At 27.0% G+C, this 12,971-nt stretch overlaps 1 protein-coding gene across 2 annotated transcripts in view; it reads right to left on the bottom strand.

The window, feature by feature from the left end:
* The window catches only part of LOC102675710 (potassium channel subfamily K member 18-like), a 42,093-nt gene continuing 29,122 nt past the window's right edge, over positions 1-12,971 (bottom strand). For both annotated transcript variants that reach the window (XR_004149660.1, XM_031508232.1), the window contains one exon: positions 1-88. The gene's annotated coding sequence lies outside the window, so the exon portion shown is untranslated. The remainder of the gene's footprint in view (positions 89-12,971) is intronic.

Raw genomic sequence — 12,971 nt, 5'->3', positions numbered from 1 at the left:
CCGACGCCGCAGCTGCAGCCGCAACCGGTCGCCTCCTATCGTTCCACTATCCTCCCTCGAGCCTCGTCCATTTGGTGCGCTGGCAAACCTATTGCAGAAATTACCCCTAATCTCATTAAATCTTGTCGCATACCTGTGTTGCCCTGAGGTCAGGTATAAATGAACGTGGTTTTGTCCTTGCCAATTTCAAGTGTACAATTTAGTACCATTCAACGCGTATGATCTTTTCAGGCATCATTTGCAGGATTATCGAAATAATATTTTATATGCAAAATAATTCAATATGTTCATATGTATCTTCTTTAGGATTTTGTATTATATATATATATATATATATGTATCTCACTTGTATTTTTTTTATTAATTAAGAGAAGAGATACTATTCATTATTTCTTGAAAATATATTTCTTTGATATATTTGATATATTAGATATGGATTCGTTAACGAAGTTATATATATGTATGTTTGCATATGATATGTTTACATAGAAAGTTGGAATCTTGCATATATGTGTATTTCCATTATTGGAAATATTAAATCGTGCAATATCAAATTTCTAATTATTTGCTTGATTCAATTAAAATAGACAATCATTCAAAATGGATTGTAAAATTTAAAACATGATATACGAATTAAAAAAATACTTTATATTATACAAAAAAAAAGATTTTTATAAACTGTGTTCTTCAAAAATCAAAATCATTTGAATTTTTTTTGTGTTATTTTTGGAATATATATTTATATATATATTTGTAAATGGATTTTTTTTATTACTTTATTTTTTTTTTAATTTTTCAATTTTTGCAATGATTGATTAAATTCCTTTAAGAATTATATTTATATTATTCATATCATTTTTTTAAATAGAAGAACATTTGAACTCAAATAAAATTTTATATTTCAATAAAAGTATTATATAAATAAAATTATTAAATTGACAATTTGAAATTGCATAAGACTTGATACTATCAGTTAGTTAACATCTCTTTAAATAATTAAGCTTCCTGCAAATAGAATTTCTGGGTACTTCTTAATCAATGTTCAACAAGTTTAGAAGTAATCAAACTTTTATCAATCAATTTTTAGTTACCATTTTCTATATATAATCAAGCTTCAATTATATTAATTATATCAAGAAAATATTTACATTCATCAATTCATTTTTTTTTAAAAACTTGAAATTTTATTAAAATTTAAAAATTTAAATCAAATTTTTAATCAAATTTAAACAATTTTTTTTTCAAAATCAATATTGATTTTTCATTCCATTTAATTATTAACATTATAACAAAAACTATATTAATTCTATATTAATTTATGAATAATATAATGTGATGTTTTTTTTTTAATTGAAATAATAAATATTTTAAAAATTTATTGTAGAAATAATTTTTTATGAATTATTAAAAAGAGCGTTTTGTTATTTATATTTCTAGATAAATGAAATAAAAGTTATATTTCAGTGATCGCGTGTTAATTAATATGGAAAAATGTAAATATGAGGGGGTTGCTAAGGGTGAATGAGGGTGAATGTGTAAATAAGTGTCACCCTTTGTTTACGGATATATAAGAAGGCCTATGAAAAGATTATTTTTCACAATTTTTCTAATATTAATTTCTGCTAATATTAAACTTTTTAATATAATGGTATGATTTATTTACAATTTTTTTCTATGAAAAACTATTATAAGAAAATATTAAAAATACTTATTAATATTTAGAGAATAAGAAAAAATTTAGAAAAAAAAAGTATGTATAAGTACGAATCTAATTCTTTTTATATTTTATATTTTTCTTTTATTAAAATTTTGATATCTTAAATTATATATAAATTATTTTTTTTTAAATTAAAATTTTGGTACTTAAATTTAATATTGAAAAATACTTTATAAAAAAAAAAAAAGAAAAAAAATTATAGCAAACAATATATTCTCATTCTTAAATTTCAAGATTCAAAATAACAGAAAAGATATTATTTGTTTTGATATCTATTAGATTTTATAAATTAAAAAATATATATAATGAATTTAATTGATTAATAACTAAGATTAAAAAAATCTAATACTATATATATACATTAATATGTTTCAATATTTTTAATAATGAATTCCTTTATATCTTTTTATTTAAATTATTCAATTTATATTTATAATTTTCTCCAATTAAAGATTTTATCACTTGATAAACTAAGAATTTATTTATTTAATTTAATATTTCAGTTTTGTTTTAGAATAAATATATTTTATTATTCAGCAAGATTCTATTGTAATAAATTTAATACGATTTTCGATAACTTTATTTGAAATTTTTTATTGTTTTCAAACTTTTCAACTAGTAAATAAAAATAAAATATACTATCTATACTATCAATTGATCGATTATTTAAAAAAAAAGGAAAGAATGAATTGAAACGAGAAACAACGTGGTGAATATTCGGTGAGAAAAGTACGGACAGAAATTGCGGCCACGAACGAAGCACAACTATGAATCGTTGTACTCCAGTGTCGTGCAGCGTTGTATGTGAAGCATACAAGCGAAAGATAGAAGGATTCGCAGCCGCTCCAGTTGAAGCATTGTACCGTGGTTACCAGAGATAAGGCATGAAATTAAATTCGACGGAATGTGGGTCGTCGTGGCATCCCTCCTTTCGCGACCATCCTACGTCGATGCACACAAATATCCTCCGCCTCGTCATCGTCGTCGTCATCATTGACTATATTCTCGCGAAAGTCATGGTACAAGTAACTTCAGAATCATTGATCAATCATAGAAATAAATAATCATCTAAGAATCAATAAAAAAAAAGTTTTTCAAAATTTTGGAAATTAAAATAAAAGAAATCGTTCAAGGATATTAAAAAATATATTAAAGTGAATTAAATTTATTCTGAATTATTTTAATGAAATTGAAATCAAATAATTGCTGGGAATACATTAAATTATAAATTAGTTTGAAACTAATATTTTATTTGGTTACTATGTAACGAGCTATTAAATTCGAGCTATTAAAAATATTGTTTAATATAATGTTACTTGATCGAGTTATGAAAGGCTCTATATATTTCGCAGAACGAGAATTTATGATTCAATATGTTCGTTGATTCGAGACGAATTCAGCTAAATGAACAATGAAAAAGAGATATAAAAAAATCAACCGACCGAATGGAGTATCTATCTATTTCAGAAAAATTTGATCGATAAAGAAATTAATTTTTCCTTTTTTTGTTTTATTATTAATAAATTTTAATCAATAAATTTTATATTCCTATAAAGTTTAGAATAAATATATCATAAAATTGATCGAAAAGTTATAATAAAATACAGAATTTTTATTAGCAACAATTACTTCATGTTTATTTTTTTTTCACTGCATCTTATTTATATTATATATTTAAACACTGTGTTCATTACGGATCGCCAATATAAAATTTTAATAAATTTGTATTTCTTAAAAAATAAAAAAATTAATTATTAGAAATTAATAAATTGATAATTATAAAAACTACAAATATCTAATATTTAATTAATTTTGATGTCATTCAATAAAAGAAATCGATATCTCGTTTTTTTTTCGATTCAGATAAAAATCGATTCGAATTTCAAAAAGTTATTACAGATGGCGTTACGATTTATCATAATGTGCGAGCGTTCGAGATGGAACGAAGCGATCGAGATATAATCTAAGGATCTGTTGTTAGGTGGTAAATGTGAAGGAATCGCATTCCCTTGTGGTTAGGTAGTTTAATTGGAATTGATGTTGCAAGCCCAGTGTTACAATCGACGCAGTACTAACCCGCGTAACTAATTAACACGCCCAAGATAATCCAAGTGAATCGCATCTAAGCAATAGTTCCCTCGTGAGGGAGGTGATCGAGCGACTATAGAGGTTATGGGAGCGTCAGAGATCGAATGTTCAATAAGAAGATTTATGTTGGATTAAATATAATTCTCTGCATATAGTACTAAAGATACTGTATTACACACACATGTATTCATATACGTTATACATTCTCTATCTCCTTTCAAAATTGGTCAGATATAATCTCAAACTATGATTAATTAATATGTAATAAATATTGTAATTGTATCAAATAAAATTTAGGTTTTCATGTTAGGTTAAGATAAAAAAAGTTAGAAATAAAAAGATTTATAAAATATATTATTTGATTATTAATTAATTATAAAGTAAGATTTTTGTTATCGCAGTCAAGTAAGGAATCCTAACCTAAAAATAGTTATACAAATTCTATCTAAAAAACGGATTTAGATTATTAGAATTAAATATATTTATTTTATTTACTTAAGTATAGATATTATATTTCATATATATTTTATTTAAAGCTTTCTCATTTATTATTACTAAATAAAATTACAGTGTTACATATGTAACCAATTAAATAATCATATTCAAACTTCAAAAAATTTTCTTAACACATATTCGAACAGCCACTAGTAATTTATTCAAATACCGAAATACTCGAAGTTCGCACGAGAATACTCTAGAAGCATAGTCGGATTTTCCTCGCAATTTCGTTTGAAATCCCGTTATAACATGGAATTCATCTCGAAATTCGCCAATTTCGAGAGCACTTTCAAAAGTTCGCGGACTCGAGAATGCATCGAGAAATTTCGTTTATCCACCAACTCTTTCTTCGATTATACAATTCAAACTCGAGTCCTCAATGTTTCATATATCAATTTATTTTATCAGAATTATACATTGAGATATATACATTGAATATAGAGATATTGATATATATATAACAAGAGGAAATGATCGAGATAAAAACGAGTTGACTAGCAAAGGAAAATTATTAAAAGATTTTAAAAAAATATTTAGCTCTCTATTTATTTTTTATATTTATTGTCAAGATAAAATATTCAACAAACTAATAGGCCGAAAGATCTAAAATCTATTTTATTTTTTCTTATAAAAAATGCTGAATCTTATTTAAATATCCTATATGAAATTATATGAAGATAATATAAAAGTAAAAAATTTATTTCCATATTATTACAAAAGAAATTTCTACAGTATGATATAATTATATTTATATTATAAATTCAATTATACAAGATCTCAAATAAAATTCAGAAGCAATTTATAGTTTAATCATCAGTAATATTAGATATAATCTATATCAAGGAATTTTTTTCCTTTAATTTTGATTTTAAATTAGAATTAACATGAATTCTACATCGCAAAGATTCAAAAATTGAAGATTTTTTAAATTTAAAAGAATATTTGTTGTTTCTTTTCATTTACACCATAATAACATTTATGCTTGAATTAATGTGGAAGTAAAGATAACGAATCATCTCATGGAAGACAGAAAGCTGGCTTGAAAAAATAGCTAAAATGAACCGTAGATGATAAGACATTATGAAGATAGGTATCAAGAATATAAAGAAAAAAATAATGATTATAGTGGTAGAAGAACAAATGAGATATTAAGTTTATAGGAAAGAAATTAAACGAATCAATTATATTTCATCTGCAATGAATAGCGATTTTTTTTACTTTTTTATTTATCTTTTTACTATTTCCATTATTAGTATTTTAACGATATTTTGAACATATTGAAAACTTAATGAAATATTGTTAATTCACAGGTAATCATCAATAATATATCTAATAATAACCAATGAATATAAAAAATAGGAATTCTATTTATTCTTATTGATATTGATAATGGAAATTCTATGGAAATCAAAAAGAAAATATCTAGAGAGAAAATATCATGAAACTATCCTCATAAAAGATATTAAGAAACCAAGAAACAAACAATTGAAGTACAATATTGATATATCCTTCGCATATATAGCATTGCACGATACTGTGGACACACCGTCTGTTCCGGTTCTGGCAGAGTATAATCGGGACACGCGGTAACACCGCGTAACGAGTTAGCACAACGAAGCCAAGCCAGGGGTCTTGGTGGCCCTGGCAGCTCGCAATCGATAGCCCGAGCAGCTAGAGGCGTGGGAGTCTGCAGCCTCTGAGGCAGAGAGAGGGACACAAAGAGATGTTGGACCGAATTTCCGTTGAGGGAGGACGAATTCTTTCTAAGAAGAAGGATATAGAAAGGGAAAGAAAAGAGATGTGTCGCGTTAACCAAAAGATTGAAGAAAATAATATGATCCTTGAAAGAAGGTTGACAATTTTTCGTCTATCCTTATTGGACGGGATTGTCAATTAGAGGGATGTCCAGTTTCGATATGTCCACGGTCTGTGAAAGAGTGAGAGGAAAATTTTCGAACGTATAATAGAAGAAAGGGAATCGACTGGACGAGATGGAAAATCGTGAAAACCTTTAAGGAAATAGGTCGAGATCCAATAAGTCGTTTAAAGGACTCTTTACGGTTCCGGTTGCTGGTCAGGAGATTTATGGAGACCCTTTTAATCAAGCCTGACTTGAAAACGTCTTCGTCTCTGTTTTCTTCAGGTTGGCGACTCACGTGGATCGTGCTTCTGGAATTTGGATAGATTGCTCGGGATGTAAATTAGAATTGATGAAGTATAAACTAGGATTAGTGTAGTGGTATTGGATCTGGTTGGATCTGGTGGATTTAGTTTGATATACATTATAATTGTAATAAGAAATATGAGATTTCGTATCTTTAAAATATATGGGATTTTTCTCTTAGAAGATTTTTAAAGAAAATGATTTTTAGGGATTTTGAATTTTTATATGGGAATGTTTTTACAAGAAAATTTTGAATTTTTAAAACTAAAACTAAAATTAGATTTTTGATGTGGAATTTGTGTATATAGAATTTTTATAATTTTATTAAACTAAATTTTATAAGATAAATTTTTATAAGATCTATAATTCTCAAAATTTATTCATTTCGATTTTTTATTTTACTTTTTTTTTTTTAAATTATTTTAAACTTTCAAATTAAATCATGTATTAAATAAGATCTCAATCATGTGCATGTATATATATATATATATGTATTTATATTTCATTTTGAGCTAATACATTTCTTTCAATCAAATCTGACTCCATTGGTAGTGGAGTGAATCTCTATTCATGAGAAAAATTCAAGTGTTTCGAATTAAATGCGTCTGCTAGAACGAGATAACGAGCTCGTCTAACTATCTGGTTGTCATGTCGACTAAATCTCTGCTAGACGAATAACAGTTACCTTATCTCGAGATGAATGTACTTAATCTGCTCTTTTAGTATCAATTATACGCTGTGCATTATGATTCCTGACAAAAACTTTTTTTCCAATATGTTTTTTTCCAAATTGTTGCAACATTCTTGTTGTTGACTTTGATTAAACTGAATATTGAAATAATGCATTGGATAAAATTTTCAATTTTTATACTTACACGAATGGATAATCGTAAAAATATTTAATTTTTAATATAGTTAATTACTCAATTCGATTTAATATCTTGAATTTCATAATTTTTATTTTATTATGTTTTAAGAATTTTTAGAAAGTTTTATTAGTCAGAAATTTTGATAGAGAAATTTTAATCAGAGGTTTTCAGTTTAATGTCAATGAGAATTTTTCTGTTTTTTTTTTTTGTAATTTATCATTTTTACTTTAACTTGATAAATTGTGTTTCACCTAAATCATAGTTAGTATTAAAATATTTAATTGTAACAACAAATATACATATATTTTATTTTTTAAATCATGGTATGAAAAATATCAGAATAATATAAAATATTAAAAAAGAACAATTTCTCGATAAAAAATATTGTAATTATCGATTTGACCTATTTATTTGCAAATTAATCCAACTAACATATATATATATATTTACATTTTTACAATAAATTCACATAAACCAATAAAAAAATTTGTAAAAAATTAATATTCTTGAAAAAAATAATATTTTTTTAAAAAAATAAAACAAATTTAATAGAAATTTAATTAAGCACATTAATCATAATTATTTAATTCTTAAATTTTTTAAATTATTATAATATTTATCTATAAATTTGATAAATAGATGATCTCTACAAACTTTAATTACTATAAAAAGTGTGAAAAATTTTTTTACAAATAAATTATGATTACCATAAAAATAAAAGAATCGAATAAACTTTTTATATATTGATTATATTTTCGATCAAAATTGCCTTGATAAAAATTCAATGTGTTAATAATAATAATTGCAATTATTTGGAAATAATATCGCGCAAAATATTTAATTTTAATCAATTCTCACCGAGAAATTCTATTTTCTTATCGACTGTTTCGAGTGAGAATGGAAGACAGGGCGGAAGTCGAGGGAAAAAGTCAAGTCGGACGAAATTCCGTTACACTCTTCCTTCCGACGTTTTTTCTTTATCATTTTATCACCCGATTTTACTCAATTCTTCGAAACGATTTCTTTTTGTTCCAATTCAATCCTATTTAATTTAAAAGATATTATTAAAAAGTCTTTTGTCATTTTCTTTTAACGATACAAAACGGTTTAAATTGTTTCATTTTAATTTATTTTTTTTGATCATATTTTTTAATAGTCAACTTCCTTTTTTTCATCAATTTCTTCTTTCACAAAGTTAAATGAAGATTTAAAAAAATTGTTTTGTGAAATGTTGATTTACGTCGTTGATTTAAATCGTTTCCTTCGATTCTTTGCTCAATTGTATTAATAGTGATCGAAGATAGTTTCTTAATTACTAAAAGAATCTAATATCCCGTAATTTTTCACGATTCGTCGCTATATTAATGAGCGTTACTCTTTAATTTGCGGATACGTGTCTCGCTCGAGTCTCTGCATCCCTCTTTTCTCGACTCGTGCCCTGATTCTTCGCGTTTCCAAGGAACGGTGTGACGTTAGTGGCCGTCATCTATTCATGTTCTCGGATTATCCCATAATCCAGTGTTTCTCAACTTATGGGGCTCAGTCCAATATTGTAGTAAATTTTTAATGGAAATAATAGCTTGAACCAATTGAAATTTCTCAATAGAAATTCATGGGCAGAAATTATTTTCAGATATGTGTAATTTTATTAATTTACGTAATATATAGTGATTACAGTTATCAGATTTTTGAAAATTTTATATTATATTACATATTGTAAAAAAGATTGCAAAAACACTGTTATAATTTTCTAATTGTTGTCCATATTTTTATAAAAATATTCGATCTCTTTTTTTTTTGTTTTGGTTTAAAAGAATTGTGTGAGAATTGGAAATCGATATGTAAAAATTTAAAAAATAACTTTATTGAATATTTTTAAAAAGTTCTTTTTCATATTTTAGCAAGTTTGTGGAGTATCGTATTCAAATATTATAGCAGGATTAAAGCAGTTTTGACTGATTCAATTTTAAAACTTATATTATTTGGTGAAACTTTTTTCAACAAGTTGAATGCAAAAGAGGCGATAAGAAAAAAATTTTTTTTTCATAATGCACAACTAGTTTCACAATTTTACATACACATGACAAAGTTTTACAATTCCATCATCGCGACACGAATATCATCCAATTTAAGGATGTAAAGCGTAAACTTTGTCAAGCAGATTATTCCGAAACAATCTTCTTGTAATATGACTTTGAAGACGAATTTACCATAAAATTCATTAAAATTCATTATTCTTTATATTTTTTTACGATAAAGAATCGAAGATTAATATTCTAAGAATGATAAAAAAAAAAAATATTCCAAAAAGAATTTCTAGCAATTAAAAGCACTAGTTATTGTGCGACACACATATTTCGCTTATTTGATTTGAAACAATAGTCCTCAATCTTTCCAAAAATGCGCGACGTTTAAAATTGAAAAATTCCAATACGAAATAGGAGAAAAATATATCGTGTTATAGAGGAATTTGAAATCTGGCCAAAGAATTTATCATCTATTAAAATATTCCCAGACGGAATAGCTTCTAACTTTATTCTAACTTTATAGTTATACAGAGCAACCGTAATACGTCGATATTAAAAATAAACTTTCAAATGGCGAAAATTCAAAATAGGAAGGGAAATAATCTATATAATAATAAAACTCTCGTAAAATTATCAATTGCTTCTTGCATACTTGATTAGATAAAATACAGAGATCCAGATCAACGTCCTCACATTAACAAATCTTTCCAACGTTCACGATCATTCTTCATCTTCCACTTTCGAAACTGAATTTCTACTAGAATTTCTACGAGAAAGAATTGAGTTAGGGATCTTGTTATATCGATGCAAACGGAGGAGGAGGGTTTTATAGTTTCGGACACGTTTTCTGCTAAGGCTAAAAATCAGAGAGGGGAACATTCAATTAGGGCTTATCGGTTCTCGAGGCGAGTTTTTATCGCGTTTGATCGCCCTTTATTCGCGGTGGTACGCTTCGACCCTCGGTGGCCCGCGGCTTTTCCACCCTTATCTCCACGCTCGTGCCTCATTTGCGAACGAGAACCTCTTCCCACCACCCCTTCCGAGGATAAAAAGGCTGCTTCTGCCTTCCTTCTCGTCCCCCTTTCTCTTCCTCTTATCTCTTATCCTCCCTTTCTTCCTCTCGTTCCTTCTTTGAACGATAACTATAAATATCAACGCGTTTACACCTTGACAAAAACCGATTTATTTACACGAATTCTCGCGGTTGATTGAATTACGATCTCTCTAATAATCATAATTCATTGTTACTTACTCAGGATACCTTTGAATGCTCTATTGTTTAAGAGGGAAGATCTTAAGAGAGGGGAATGATTGAAGGCGTTAAATTTAATTAACCCTTTGATTTTTATTCGAGTTTTTGTCTTGCGAAAACAAAGGTATTCAAAAATTGTTGATTGAATTTTTCAATGAAATTATTAACGATTATAATAATATATCGAAGTATAATTTAACAGTTTAATTATATAGGTATAAGTCACGATTTATTTGAAAGGGAGATAGAATTTTGAATTCTAAGATTGAAATATATGAAATATATGTGTGTGGAAAAATATAGAGTAAAAAAAAAAAAAAAGAAAAAGAAAAAAAATATTATATAAAATCGACGCTTTGATCAAAAGTACGACAAGAATCCTTCCGTATCGTTTCTTCTTCTTAAATTTTCCTCCTCCCTCTCCTATTTCTTTTCTAAAAGATACGGATACACGTATATATTTCTATAGCCATAAAACAAAAATCGTTTTATTCTCGGCCATAAAACACGTCGACGAATCTTTTTACGAGAGAAATTTACAGGGCCACCCCGTATAAATAAATTAAAAAGGAACACGAGAGCGAACGCGACAACGGCTGAAAGTTTTTGGTCCCAGATACGATAGGATTTCCACCCGCGATACATACAGGTAACCGCCTTTAAACTCGGTCTTAACGTTCACGGCTAGATTCTCTAGCCGTCTTCTAACTTCCTCGTCTTCGACCACACGCTTTTCACAGGGTGGGCTCCATTCGTACGGAAATAATGGTGGAAATTCGATAACGCCGTCGAGAAAATATTTTCGAACGGTGTTACGAGTTTTCTGTCTCTGATCGACTCTCCACCACCATCCAATCCCTACCATCTACCTTGGGTCGTATAACTTTCCTCATTTCCTTCGAATCGAAACAGTGCGACTCGTGTTAACGCCTCGAAATAATTTCTGCATCGATTAACCGTTTGATTTTCTTCTTGAATTTACTTTATATAAGGATTTTTTAATTTTAATTAAGGTTATTTTTTATTTTAATTATTTTAAATCGAAGAATAATTATCGAAGAATATTTTTTTGTTCGAAAATTGTGATGTTGTAGTTTGTAGTCGTGGTTCGATAATTATATATTTTTTTTAAATTTGTGTAAATTTTAGTTTTTTAATTTTAATTTTCAAGTTTTTTTTATCAAAAAGAACTTATTCCGACAACGTTAAAGGAGTCTCTAACAAGCTTTTCCAATAAAACATCCAATATTTAATTTTGATCTTGATACGAAATTAAAAATTGTTCTACAAAGTACTAAAAACTCTTGTAGTCTACACTGATATTGGATTTTCAATCTAATGTTGTAGAAAGAAAATGAAATTGACGAGCGAAAGCAAAATTTATTATTTTTTAATTTGCAAGTATACAAATTTATAACAGAAAATACGATTAATTCTGTTGTTAGAGAATTAATCATAATTTTTTATTTTATATAATTTAATTTAGATGTGAAATTTGAAAAAACTTTGAAGTGATTTTTCTCTACTAAATTTTCCAAGTCATCTTCAATCTTTTTATATAATCTAATAATTTTTTTTTTATTAAATAAAGAACTAATTACGATGATCACATTATAATGCATATAATAATGATTTCAATTAAAATTAATTTGTCAAAAAAATCCAGTTCACAATATATTTAACTTTCACAGTTTTTTTTTAATTTTTATATCGTTTCTTTATTTTTAAAATTCTTCTTTTTGCTCCCTTAATTCGATTTATTTTCTTTATTTCGGTGGTTGAATAAAACAGGTGGATGCTTTTCGAGAGCTTGTAATCCTAAGGGTCTCTGGGAAATAGGCTTTTCCCTTCCCTATATTTCCTATCTTTTTCCTCTTCCTCCGTCCACTTGGAAGAAGAGGGATTAAGAGTAGACTTACGCCAGTATCCTTCCCGTTTCTGGGTCCTTTGGGACCATTATTAGCGACATTTATATACTCGAGTTGAAAAAATTCACGGGAAGTGGAAAAGTTTCCGCCAAACGTGTTTCGATTGGCATCTATGATCCCTCTTCCTTCTTTTTTCCCTTTAATTTTTAGAAACTTCGTTTTAACAAAAGAAACGATTAATTTATCGACTAATTTAAAACGATTAATTTTCTTATTACGTTTCTTAACACGTTCATTTATAAAAAATATGCTTTAAAATCATTCAACTTCCAATAATTCATAATAATAATAATGACAAAAATCAAGGTGGTAATTTCAGATGGACTTTGAACTTTAACGTTCAATCAAATCCATAATTTTTTCTATTTAAAATTCAGAAAGTACAAATTCTCGCGTATCATATCGAATAAAAATTACTTGCTACTGAA

Source organism: Apis dorsata, unplaced genomic scaffold, assembly GCF_000469605.1.
Source record: "Apis dorsata unplaced genomic scaffold, Apis dorsata 1.3 scaffold_5, whole genome shotgun sequence".
Classification (NCBI taxonomy): Eukaryota; Metazoa; Arthropoda; class Insecta; order Hymenoptera; family Apidae; genus Apis; species Apis dorsata.
The sequence above is the reverse complement of the archived record's forward strand: the minus strand, read 5'-3'. Positions and strand labels throughout refer to the sequence as shown.